General features: G+C 49.2%; 1 pseudogene; it reads left to right on the plus strand.

Moving 5' to 3' along the window:
- Window positions 1–6,468: 6,468 nt before the first annotated feature.
- Window positions 6,469–13,161, plus strand: part of LOC103276030 — a 16,238-nt pseudogene continuing 9,545 nt past the window's right edge.

A 13,161-nucleotide genomic window follows, 5' to 3' on the forward strand; every position in this document is an offset into this window, starting at 1 on the left:
GGCAGATGTTTAAGAGGAACAAGCAAAGCTAAGTCCCAATTATCAGGTAAAACAAGCAGCATTCCTATCCTGTGACAACACCATGACACTTTGGGAAGGTCTCTCCAGCCTGGAATACCATTCCCTATCAGGACTGGGAGCCCTCTTGTCCATGACATGAAAGGATGTGGTGGGGGGGGGGGTCATGAACTGTCACACAGAAATGATAATTAACCCTCATTTGAGTTTTTGAGACCCAGGTTATTACACTTAACAGTGTTTAACCATTTTTCCATAACCAAAAGATTAATATCTAATTTTGATCTATCCCTCTCACAGGTAGCAAGCAAGGAACATCAGCAGGGTTCAGATTGAACTTTCCAGGGACAATGGAGAGTTTTCTCTGGCTACTGTGTCCTGTGGGGTGGGCAGCAACCAGTTATTCTCGCTTCCCCAGCTTGGTCTCAGTACTGATTCCTATGTCTGGATTTGCATCCTCGGGGGCATTTCCCATAGTTGTGGCATGGTGTCTAGGGGTGCTGGACAGACTGCATGGGGTCTCTCATTGAGTGTGGATTGTTTCATGCAGTCAGGTCGTCTACCCCTTATCAACGGACATTATCAGCCCTAGGAGCTGCTGCGGTTCCTGGCTTAGAGCATTTGTGGAGAGTTTGCTACGCTGCTGTAGGTATGCTTGCCATTTGGTTAAGGTCATCCTCTGCAGCTGCAGTGCGGGGCTTGTGAGAGATATCATGGGTCCATTGCACTATGGGCAGAGCAGTGTGCACAGTTACCAGGGTTGTCCCCTGATTGGCTCAGTTGCCAAGAGAGCTTGATAAACTGCATTGACCTGCTGTTCGATAGGGCTGTCGTGGGCTTTGACCCATTTCTAGGTCTGTGACCAAAAGCCAATGGAAGTTAAGCTTTCCCTTGTCACTACCAAGACCCCCAAGTATATCCCTTCTGGGTAATATTTACATCAAATGTACAGGGAAGGGATTGATTTAGAAGGCCCAAGGCATCCCAGCACTTTGGGAGGTGGAGGCTAGGGGATTACCTGGGCCCAGGGGTTCGAGACCAGCCTGGGCAACATGGCGAGACCTTGTCTCTACAGTAAATTTTTAAAAATCAGCAAAGTGTGGAGGCTCATGCCTTTAGTTCAAGCTACTTGGAAGGCAGAGGCAGAAGGATCACCTGAGCCCAGCAAGTCAACACTACAGTGGCCATGAGCGTGCCACTGCACTCCAGCCTGGGTGACAGAGGGAGACTCTGACTCAAAAATTTAAAAATGGAAGGAGCTCAATCCTGTAATCCTAGCACCTTGGGAGGCCACGATGAGAGCATTGCCTGAGTCCAGGGGTTCGAGACCAGTCTGGGCAACTTATGAGATCTCATCTCTACAAAAAATTAGCCAGGCATGGTAGCACGTGCCTGTAGTTCCAGTTACTTGGAAGACCGAGGCAGAAGGATCACCTGAGCCCAGCAGGTCAAGACTGCAGTGGCTGTGAGCATGCCACTGCGCTCCAGCCTGGGCAATAGAGTGAGACTCCAACTCAAAAAAGAAGAAGAAGAAGAAGGCCCAATGCCCTTCTGGGTAATACTTACATCAAATATTACCCAGGGTGCCCACAGGGTTTTTGGCAGCAATCCTCTGTCCAGTCCCACTAAGATCCTTTTTTGGCTAATCTATATAAGTGTCATACCACCTGCCCTAAATGTGAAATAAATGCCCTTCAATACCCCCAACCAACCCAAAAATTCTTGCAGCTGTTTGGGCAGTGTGGAGCATGGAAAACCTGTATATTGTCGATAACAGCCAATGGTCCTTTCCCCTGCATATACTCAATCAGCTGGGAGGCCACCTGCTCTAGGTCTGTAAGAGAAAAAGAGATTAGCATGACATCATCTATACAATGAAATAGAGAGCCCCCAACTTCCCAAATCTTGAGCAAACATGCTGTGACATAACGTAGGACTGTACAAATACCCCATTGGTAGCACCATGAACGTCCATTGTCTTCATTCTCAGGCGAATGTGAACTGGTCTTTACAATCTGCATGAATATCAGTACTAAGGGAAGCGTTACCCAAATCTGCTACAAGATGGTAAGCTCTGGGTTGCGTATAATGCACAAAGCGTTCCAATATTATCCACAGCAATATAGGTGTAGTCAACAGGAAAAAGATTCCAGCAATAAATTAAGCCTTGATGGAGTTGGGGACCACCATTCTTAGCAATCTATCACAGAAATAAAGAACTGAATACCACGTGTTCTCACTCATAAGTGGGACCTGAACACTAATCACAAAAGCACAAGGGAGGGATTGGCAGTTGCAGGACACGACGGGGGATGGGGGGAGGGGGGACAGGAGCGGGGTGTGGGGGGAACCTGTAACAACACGAAGTGTACCTGGTCCTAAACCAGGGGTAGTGAGGACCAGTTGGAGGCCCAAACTTCACCTGCACATAGACTACTTATGTACCTAATCCTGACTTGCACCCCACATCTCTAAAATAAAGTTGGTTTTTTTTAAACCTTGTGTATTCCAAACTGGGTCTTACTCTGAGCTCTGTCTGTACCACGGCCATGAGGAGAGTGGTGCCAACCAGGACCAGCCTCTAGGGACTGTGTACTGTGAGGTTATGCCGGCAGCTACCTGCATGCTCACTCTTTCAGGGTGGGAGGGACTTATGCTGGAATCTTTTTGTTGTTGGCTACTGCTTTCTTGGGGGTTTGGCAGTAGCAGGGGAAAGCTTGACTTCCTGTTGGCTTTTGGTTACATCCTGGAAAGACACCAAAATCGACTATATCTCCATCGAACAGTAGATGAGCCCAGTATATCCAGCTCTCTCGGCAACAGAGTCGATCACCAGACAACCCAGATAAACTGTGTGCACCAACCAACCCATAGCAGGACCCAGTGAATACAGAGTTGCAGGCAGTGTGGTTGGTGATCTCTAAAGAGCCAGGCCACTGACAGGCTGTACAGACAGCTAGGCAGTGTTCAAAGGACTGACCCTGAGGATGCCACAATGGCACCAGCAGCAATGGACCATTATAAACAAGCCCCAGTGGGGCCGAGGTATGTGGCAATTGCAGGAGTGGAAGACCCAATTGCATGAAGCAATCCATACTCTCAATGAGAGACCCCATGCTGGCCATCCAGCACCCCTAAACATGTTGACACAACCATGGGCAATGCCCCCAAGGACGCAAATCCAAGCACAAGAACTATCATTGCTACCAAGTTGGGGAAGCAAGAATAACCTGGTGCTGCCAGCACCACAAGATATAGTACCCAGAGAGAATATTCTCCCAATGGAGAGTTCAAGCAGGAAAGTTCAATCTGAAGCTCTACGGAGCTCCCTGCTTGCTCCCTGGAGAGAAGTAATACATCATAATTTAGTTATGCATCTTTCGGTTACGAAAAAAGGAAAAAATACTGTTACGTGAAATAACCCTGGGCCTCAGATACTCAAAAAGCGGACTATTATCATTTCTATGTGGTCACTCAGGACACCTCCACTATCCTTTTTTTTTTGAGTTGGAGTCTCATTCTCTCACCCAGGCAGTGGCATGCTCACATCACGACAACCACAGCCACAATCTGTTGGCTCAGTCTTCCACAGTAGCGCGCCACCACACCCGGTTAATTTTTTTATTTATCGTAGAGATGAGGTCTCGTCAAATTGCCAAGGCTGATCTCAAACCCCTAGGCTCAGGCAATCCTCTTGCCTCTGCCTCCCAAAGAGCTGTGATTATAGGCGTGAGTCATGCAACCGGCCCCACTATCCTTTCATGTCACTGACAAGAGGGATCCTAGGCCTGTTAGGGAATGGTATTCCAGGCCAGGGAGACCTCCCCAAAGTGCCACAGTACTGTCACGGGACAGGACTGTTGCTTGTGTTTTACCAGATACTCGGGACTTTCCTTTGCTTGTTCCTCTCAAACATTCATCTTATCACCCTTAGCCATCTCTCTAAGCTACTTCTTTCTGGCAGAAAGTCATCACTGGTGTTATCATCACAGTAGCAATTTTGCTGTTTGGATCCTGTGTCCTTGATTGTATATGCCATGTTTCCACCCCAGGGAACTTGCAGAAAATCCATGTTATGAAAAGACTGTAAGGGTGGAAAAAGGTCAATGTAGGGGTGGAGTGTGAGGTAATTGTCCAGCACTGACTCTTTTCTCCTCTCTCTGGCTTCCTTCTGCCCCTCCCTCAAGGGGGGGGGGGGTCTCTGCAGAATATGCATATTCCCAGGAATGAGTCATGATGTACAGGTGATTGAGCAGAACTGAGAACAGTGTGGGCAGCACCCTTCATCTCTGTGATTGTATCCACAGTGTAGCAAGTTGAATAATTAACTTGCTTGATTATAAAACTGTTTACTGCACTATCCAGAGGTGTGGATTCCTTCTTCACCAACCAGCCGCCATTGGTGCCTCTGTTGGTTCTAATAAATCAATGTCTTTCCCTGCTAGAGCTCTGGGTGAACTTGAAACAGATGAACATTACGCACAAGCCCGCTCAGATTTGCTAGGTTACCACACTACATAAAGCCAGGAGCGAACAAGCAACCCAACACAGGTAGACTAACAATAGGTAATTAATGATAATGTATCATGTACCAAGAATTGATTAATCCAATTGTATACTCTAGAGGTGACATAATGTATACATACCAAAGACACACATACTCACCTCCAGCAGTGTAAACAGAATTCAGACTTCTACCATCCCCCACCCTCTCTGTACCCCCTTTATCAGCTCCTCCAGAGACAACCACTAGTCCCAGTTTTCCAGTCTCCTTCTCAAAAGGAGACACAACCAACACCAGCACACGTGCATATTTTCACAGTTTCACAGATACGTGTACACACACATCCCCCCACAAAAAATGAAACGTTGTTTTAAAAAAAAAAATTTAAGTCTTGGACACAGTCTGAAGTGACTTCACCCAGCATTACACAAACATCCCTAAGTCGATTCACAACCTGAAAATCAACAGGAAGCTTGAGGAAAACAGGTGAACTCAAAAAAAAAAGATGTTAATACCAGACATATTTAGAATACAGCATATTGAGGTTATTTTGTTTTATTAACTTTTGGAGTGTCTAGAACTGTGTTGCCCAGACCGGGCTCAAACAATCCTCCTGCCTGGGCCTTCCAAAGTCATGAGCCACCACAGCCTCCACCCCCAGGTGAACTTTTAAGAAATGTAAACAATTAGGTTAAAAAAAAAAAAATCTTCTCAAGATCCAGCCCTGGTGTTTGCCAACGGTAACCCCACAGAAGGCTTGTCACAGAGCTGCTGATTCCACCCCACCACCACCAACACCCCTGCACAGGGCCTGCAGGAGACGTCTTCCTCCTACTCTCTCGACCATAAAACCTACTGGGGACGCGGTTAAAAATACAGATTCTCAGGCCTGCCCCAGGCTTCAGAGTTGAGCTGGGCTGGGTCTTTAACAAGGGCCCCACGTGATTCTCAGGTTCGGGCAAGCTTGGGACACAGCCCTGTCTTAAGTAACAACCCAACTTGGAAAAAGTAAACACCTGTGGGCGGCTTGCTTGCTCCCTGTTGCATGTCGTTCGTGTGGGGCAAGGAAGGGTCCCCCTCAGGTCTCATCAAGCTCCCAGCCAGTCTGAGCACGAACAACAATTAGCTCAAACCCCCGAGGACTACTTGCTGGGCGGGCCTGTCGTCCCCGCTGGCACCAGAGGCCTCTCCTGTATGGTCCTAGACCCCGTGCGCCAAATTCAGGGGACAGAGTGGGGCGCGCTGTGTACACATGCCCAGTCCTGACCTCAGCCGCCCCCTTCCAGAACCCAAGGAATCTGCATCTGTAACTGGCACCTCTGATCTCATTTAAACGTTAAATTTGCATTTGCCGCCAAGGTTGAGAACCTCGGGTGGAAGTCGTGCTTCCCAACCTCGGTTGCCCTTCAGAATAACCCGGGGAGCTTTTTAAAAACTACACCACTGCCCCAGTCCCAGTCCAGACCAATTAAGTGAAAGCGCAGCCCGTGCCCCAGCACCAGCGGCAGCACCGCCTGGGAGCTCGTCAGAAATACAGAAGCTCAGGCCCCTCTCCAGACCCCCTGAATCAGAATCTGCATTTTAACCACATCCCCAGTGACTCACGCGCACGTTAAAGTTGAAGGAGAGCTGTGCTTCTGAAATTTTAATGGGCAAACCTATCACCTGGGGGATCTCCTTGAAATGCAGATTCTGATTCTGCGGGTCTGGGGTGGAGTCCCAGAGTCTGCATTTCTAACGAGCTGCCAGGTGGTGCGGGCTATCAGGTGTGGCCGCTCCAGGCCAATCAGCCGTCAGGACTCTGGATAAATCGCCCTGCTCGGCTGATGAGCTGAGTTGCCGGGACGTGCGCGTTCCGGCCGAAGGGGGGTAATTTCCGAACTCCGGGAATCGCTTGTGTGAAGTAGGCCACTCCTAGGGACGCGCGGGAGCCGGGTCCTCACGCCATGTCGCGGCGCAAGCAGGCCAAGCCCCAGCACTTCGGCTCCGAGGACTCGCGGGCTGCGCGCCCGGAGCGCGCCGAGGTGGCCCTGCAGGTGGCGGGGGAGCCGGGTGAGTAGCGCCGCGGACGCCGGCCGGGGCCTGGGGGCATTTCCCGGGCGTTTCTGCGACACGCGCGGGTCTGAGGACCTGGCAGGGGGCGTGGGACGGCGGGTGAAGCTTCCACCTCGAGTCCGGGACTCCGACCCGAGCGCCCCCGGCCTCCGCTCTTGTGAATTACACCCCCTGTCGATTACACCCTCCGGGGGTAAATCATGCCCCTCCCGCGTGGATTCCTCCGGCCACTCCCCCAAGCGCCGGAAAACACAGCCTCCCAGACTCGCTGAAGGATACTCCGAGGTCCCCTCGGACGCTGTCTTCGGGGTGCCCGGACCCCGAGTCCCCGACCTCCTTGGCACTGGACTTCGGCTGCGCGCCTGGAAGGTGGACGCTCTGCGACCTGCGCCCTCGGCGTCCTTGCCTGGAGACTGGGGAGAGCCTGTGTCGGAGGGAGGCCTCACCAAGGAGTAGACTTTCTGGGAAAGACCCGGGGGATGTCGGAAGCGAGACCAGGACAACCGCAGGAGAGCATTCCGGGAAGAAGGAACGCAAGCACCAAGGCTGGAGCCTGTGGGAAGTCAGGGGAGGACCAGAAGGTGATTGGGGACAGGTCGTGGCCGGGTGGGGGGAAGAACCCCAGTCAGAACTCTGCATTTTGTCTGAGCGAAGGGGGAGCCGTGGTGGGGGCAGGACAGTGACACGATCGGACCTAGCAGGCTCCCCCGGCTCAAGAGGGTCAGGACGCCGCGTAGCGGGGAGACCCTCAGCGGCCCTAAGCCCCTCAGGCAGCATCCTCACCCTGCAGTCCCGGGATCCTCCACTTCAGAAGAACCTGCAGGAGGGAAGCTTTCCTAACTCTCCCTGTCTCTGCCACCTCGGGCGCCTCCATCGGAATCTCAGGGGTGGAGTTGAGGGGTCTGCCTTTCTAAGGCGCTTGACTTTCTGCTGGTCGTGCGCTCTGATTGAGATAGTGTCGGTTCCTACTTTCTCTTCTTCCTGCCCCTTTCCCCCCGGGTTAGCTGGCACTTTTTCTTAAGCAAAGAGGTGGGAGAGGAGTTTTAATTAGACTTCCTCCTCTGCTCCCCACTTTTCCTTCCTCTCCCTGCGCAGAAAGGGAAAGAGGGTGTCGTGTCCCTACTCCGAGGAGGCTCCCACCTCCAGGAAAGCGGGCTCTCCGACTCCGCAGCAATTTCCAGAACACTCGGTCCGGAGAACTTTGACCACATCTTCCCGAGGAGGTGGTGGAAGGGCAAGTAGTTAAATGAAAACTTTCCCTAAACTAATAGTTTGTATTTAAAAATGTACTTAAGATGTGTCTACCCTAACCAGAGTACCCTAACCACCGCTGTGTGCCAGGCGAATGGGTGCGGACAGGTTGGGGCTGTAGGGCCCCCTGGGGACAGGGAGGGGCGTGGGGGCTCCTGCGACCCCTCCAAGCTAAGGGGGGAGTTGGGAGGAGCTGGGACGCGGAATATCTGAAGGAGGCGTTTCTAGAAGAGAATTGCTGGATAACCCTGGCTGGAGTTCCAAGGCGCTGTGCTGAGCTACTTTTGATTCCTGCAAGCAGCGATGGACGATCCAGGAGCCGTGCCTGGCGTTTCCGGGTTTGGGGCTTGGGGGCCTTGTGTGTCCTGGAGACCTTGAGGCACCTCCCTGTGGGAGGAGGCTGGCAGCCATGCCCGCCAGGAGCCTCAAGCCCAGCCTCTGCTTTGGAGAAAGAGCGCTTTTCCAGCCGATCCTTTATCTTGGGATTTTAGGCCTGTGGTGCTGAGCAAGGGACAGTTTTTTTAATCTTTGTAAGCTTGGTTTTGCAACTCACGTGGTTTTTGAAGGAAAATATAAGGGAAAGGTGAATTGGTGGACTTCCCGCCAAGTCAGTGAAATAAGACAGACGGGCAAGAGAGCAACCCTAGGGAGGGAGAGCCAGCCATTTCTCAAGGGGTTCACATGCTCACTGGGCTAAGCTCATGTGGCTGGGTGTGGCTGTCCCCTCTTCCACACTCTTAGGGTCTCTCCTCCAGCTGTTGCACTCTCAGGAGTGGGTGGGCTCGGACTTTCCTTGGTTTCCTGGATGTCTAAAGGTGACAGGAGTGTCTTGGCGAGGCTCTTCCCACCTCCCTATCAGAGGCTATATCTGGAAGAGCCTTAGTGCTGGATACAGTTCTCTGATAGCTCTAACCTCCTGTCCCCCTTTTGCCTGTTTTGTGGTTTGCGTTGAAAACATACATTCCCTCCCCCTGGGAATCTGGTAGCTCTTATATGTGTACACCAGTGAATGACATTTATATAGTGCTGGCCTTATACAAGGTTGTTAATTATACTAAAGCATGGAATCTCTATCTAAACCTGTGAGATTGGTGGTCATAATTCCCATTTTACAGATGTGGAAACTGAAGAACAGGGAAGTTAAGCAACCTATCTAGCGACAAACAGCTAATAAAAGAACCGGGATTTGAAATTTACCAGCTGCCTTCCTAGTCAGTCCCCTAAACCACTGGGTCATACAACACCTCACTTAGATTTCAGTTTTCACTCTTGCTTGGCATCAGTGGTTTGCAGACACGGCAAGTATAGGCACTGATCAGCGGAACGCTTCCAACCCTGCCATCTTGAGTGTCCCTCTGAGCCTGTTTCTTCCTTTGTCACAGAGCAGAAGTTCTGAACATGTGAGTCCCAGGCCAGCAGCATTAGCATCAACTGGGAACTTGTTAGAAGGGAAACTGACTGGGTCTACCCCAGACCAACCAGCTCAGGAATTCTAGATGGGCCCAAGCCATGCGTGTCTTAACCAGCCCTCTGGGTGATCTGGTGCACACTCATGTTTGAGAACACTGGCCGTGAGTTGTGTTCTTCAGGTCTTAATGTATACAGGAATCACCGGGGGATCTTGTGAAAGTACAGATTCTGTAGGTCTGGGGTGGGCCTGAGACTCTACATTTCTCCTAGGTGATGCTGGTGCTCTGGAAACCATCCTTTGAGTAGCGGGGATTAGAGTAGTATGACAGAATTACCCAGCATGTGCTTTAAACTGCAGATCCCTGGGATGTACCCCTCCCCCCGTCCTCCACCTTCCCCTTCCTCAGTCTTCAGTGAGTCTAGGAAACTACACTTAGGATTCCCGTGATTGTGATATAGGTGATATCAAGCTGACACTCGGAAAAAATCATTGAATAGACTCATGCAGGCTTTCTCAACCCCAGCACTATTGACATTCAGGGACACTTAATTCTGTCCTGTGCATTGTGGGATATTTAGCATTTCTGGCCTCTAACCACTAGAAGCCAGCATCACACACGCATGCAAACAGAATCGTGGCACCCTGAAAATGCCCCTAGTCATTGCTAAATGTTCCCTGGGGACAATTTGGCCTCCAGTTGAGGGCCATTAGACTGGATCACTTGTTTTTTGAGTTGGAGTCTCACTTTGTTGCCCAGGCTGGAGAGCAGTGTACGCTCCCGGCCACTGCAGCCTCGACATGCTGGGTTCAGGCAATCTTTCCACCCCAGCCTTCCAAGTAGCTGGAATTACAGGCGCGTACTGCCATGCCTGGCTAATTTTTTGATTTATTGTAGAGACAAGATCTCACCAAGTTGCCTGGTCTGGTCTCAAACCCTGGACTCAGGCAATCCTCTTACCTCCATCTCCCAAAGTGCTGGGATTCCAGGCATAAGCCACCACTCCCTACAGTATTTTATAATCTTCTGGAAGTCCTTAGTCTTTGTCATAAACATTTTGACATCTACATATTAGATTGAAACATGAAATGATGTGATCATTTTAGCTAACAAAAATGGTGATTTCACATGGTTCAACATTTCTAAAGATAGAGTGATACGCATACTCACACATACCCATTGTTCAATCTCAACAATTAACTACATGTAGCCAATCTTATTTTTCTTTCTACTAACTATTCCCTGGCCTGGATTATTTTGAAGAAACACATACATATCCTACAGCTTGTAAATATTTCTACAGTCATCTCTACACCATGACAATGATTTTTAGGATTTTTTTTTTTTTTTTTTTTAATGACTGGGTCTTTCAGTGGCCCAGGCTGGATTACGGTGGAGCAGTCATAGCTCACTGCAGCCTCAAATTCCTGGGGTCAACTGATCCTCCCACCTCAGCCTCCCAAAATGCTAGGATTACAGGCATGAGCCACTATGCCAAGCAAGAATGATTTTAAAAACACTAATTTCATTTTCATACCAAAAAACATAAAGTCCTTATGTCAAACTTCCAGTGGGTGAGCCCACTTCTCACAGTCTCAAGGGTTTTCATCAGAAGCCAAGTTAGGTTGAAGTCTGTCTCCGATTTTCTCCTCCTCAATCTTCTTTTAAGTTTTGTGTTAAAACAACTGTTTTATCCTAGAGATCAGTGATGTGTGGTCTGTGACCTTTTGCTGAACTGAGGTAAAACAAATCAGAAATCCAGAGTAAGCATTTAAAGGGGGAAAAAAAAACAGTTTGACACTGCAAAGAGGCAACCAGCTTTCTGTTGCATCTAATGTGTGGGCGTTTTATTTGTATCTTATTTCACTTTTCTCCTACTTTATGTTTATTATATTTCTTTTTTTTTTTTTTCCTTTTGATTTGGAATCTCACTCTGTCACTCAGGCTGGAGGGCAGTGGCACACTCCTGGCCACCACAGCCTCGACCTGCTAGGCTCCGGCGATGCTTCCACCTCAGCCTTCCAAGTAGCCGGAACTATAGGTGTGTGCTACCACACCCAGCTAATTTTTGATTTATTGTAGAGACAAGGTCTCACCAAGTTGCCTGGGTTGGTCTTGAACCCGTGGGTTCAGACACTCCACTCATCTTGGCCTCCCAAAATGCTGGGATTACAGGCTGAGCCACTGAGTCCAGTCACTGTTTATTATATTTCTAAAAAGTTTTAGTCTGGTATGTACCAGAAATTGTTTGAAAAAACTAGATCCTCACATCATTTGAGAAGCACTCAATGTCAAGTTTTTTAGTCCGGATATTTGTCAATTGTTCCCTTGTGTGACCGTGACCTTCTGCCCCCTGTATTTCCTGGAAATGGTAGTTGGAGGAAGAGGTCTTTTACAAGACTAGTGTACATGACTTTCATTGTTAATTTTTTTTTTTTGAGCTGTGGTGAAGGCAGATGAAATAAGTCCAATCCTCTACTGTATTGTGAGATTCACCATGGTGGTTACATTTGAGGAAAAAGTAAAACTTTGTAATGTAGCCACCCCAAATTTGAGAGGGCTTGCACGTAAACTTCTTTATCTGTTCCAAAGAAGTCACCTGGGTGTCTAGCAGGGAAAGATATGGGTTTATTAGAACTCACAGGAGTCATCGATGGGCAGCTTGTCAGTGAAGAAAGAATCCACCCCTCAGGATAATACAGCAAGCAGTATTTATAGTCAAGAAAGTTAATTATTCAACTTGCTACATGGTAGTTACAATCGCAGTGATTTAAGGGTACACCCACATTGTTCTCAGCTCCGCTAAATCACCTGCACCCGGTGACTACTTACTGGGAATATGCATATCCTGTAGAGACCAGTCTTGGTCCCTGAAGGAGGGACAGAAAAAGCCAGTTAGAGGGGAAAGAGTCAATGTTGGACAATCACCTCTCCAACTTCATGCCTCCATTTCAGCTTCAGAACTAGATAATGATGTTCCCAAACCAACTTTCCTCCCTGCTGAAAGCAGTGACACTCAGAAGAGTCCTGTGACCACGCTTCCCTCAGAGTCAAGGGAACAAGCAACCACTCTTAGAGAGAGGACGTTCAACTGCTGCTACCCAGGTAAAGAGTAACCCCTCACATGGGAGCCCCTTCCCCATGCCCAGTTCGCTGTGTGAGTCCCACGTGAGACACCTTGCACACTCATGACATGTGAGCATCTCCATCAGTACACACAGCCTTTCCTGTTGGTCCTGAGAGTCCTGTCGCATCCAGAGTTCAGTGTGTGACTCACCAAAGCGTCAGGGTCATGATAGCTTCCACTTTGAGGTTATATTTTCAGAAAAACTCTTATTTTGTTTCTTTTGTCTAGGTTGCCACTTTAAGACTGCCCATGGCATGAAAGATGTGGACCATCATCTAAGAAGCCACAGGGGTAGGCATTCACTCATTCGTTCACCATTTTGGTAATAAAATAAGGAAATAGGTATGAGTTCAGTGTCTGGTGAATAGTGATGAGCATCTGCCTCTTGGAGTTTAGTCGAGTGGTGTGGGTTTGGAAGGTGGAGCCAAAGGGGTGTGAAATGAAATGGAGAGACTGACAGAGGATAGGCCTGTGGCCATGGTTCTTTTACAGAAGAGCAACTAGGTTGCTGCTTTAAAATGGCTTTTTCCACTCCAGTCTGGGCGACAGAGTGAGACTCCAACTCAAAAAAAAGAAAGTGACTTTTTGGCTGACACAGTGGCTCATGCCTATAATCCCAGCACTTTGGGAGGCCGAGGTGAGAGGATTGCCTGAGCCCACGGCTTCAAGACCAGCCTAGGCAACTTGGCAAGACCTCATCTCTATAATAAATCAGAAAATTAGCCGGGCATGGTAGCGCGCACCTGTAGTTCCAGCTACTTAGAAGGTTGAGGCAGAAGGATCACCAGAGCCCAGCA

This window comes from Carlito syrichta, unplaced genomic scaffold, assembly GCF_000164805.1.
Source record: "Carlito syrichta isolate Samal-C Ts95f unplaced genomic scaffold, Tarsius_syrichta-2.0.1 Scaffold315848, whole genome shotgun sequence".
In the NCBI taxonomy this organism is placed as follows: Eukaryota; Metazoa; Chordata; class Mammalia; order Primates; family Tarsiidae; genus Carlito; species Carlito syrichta.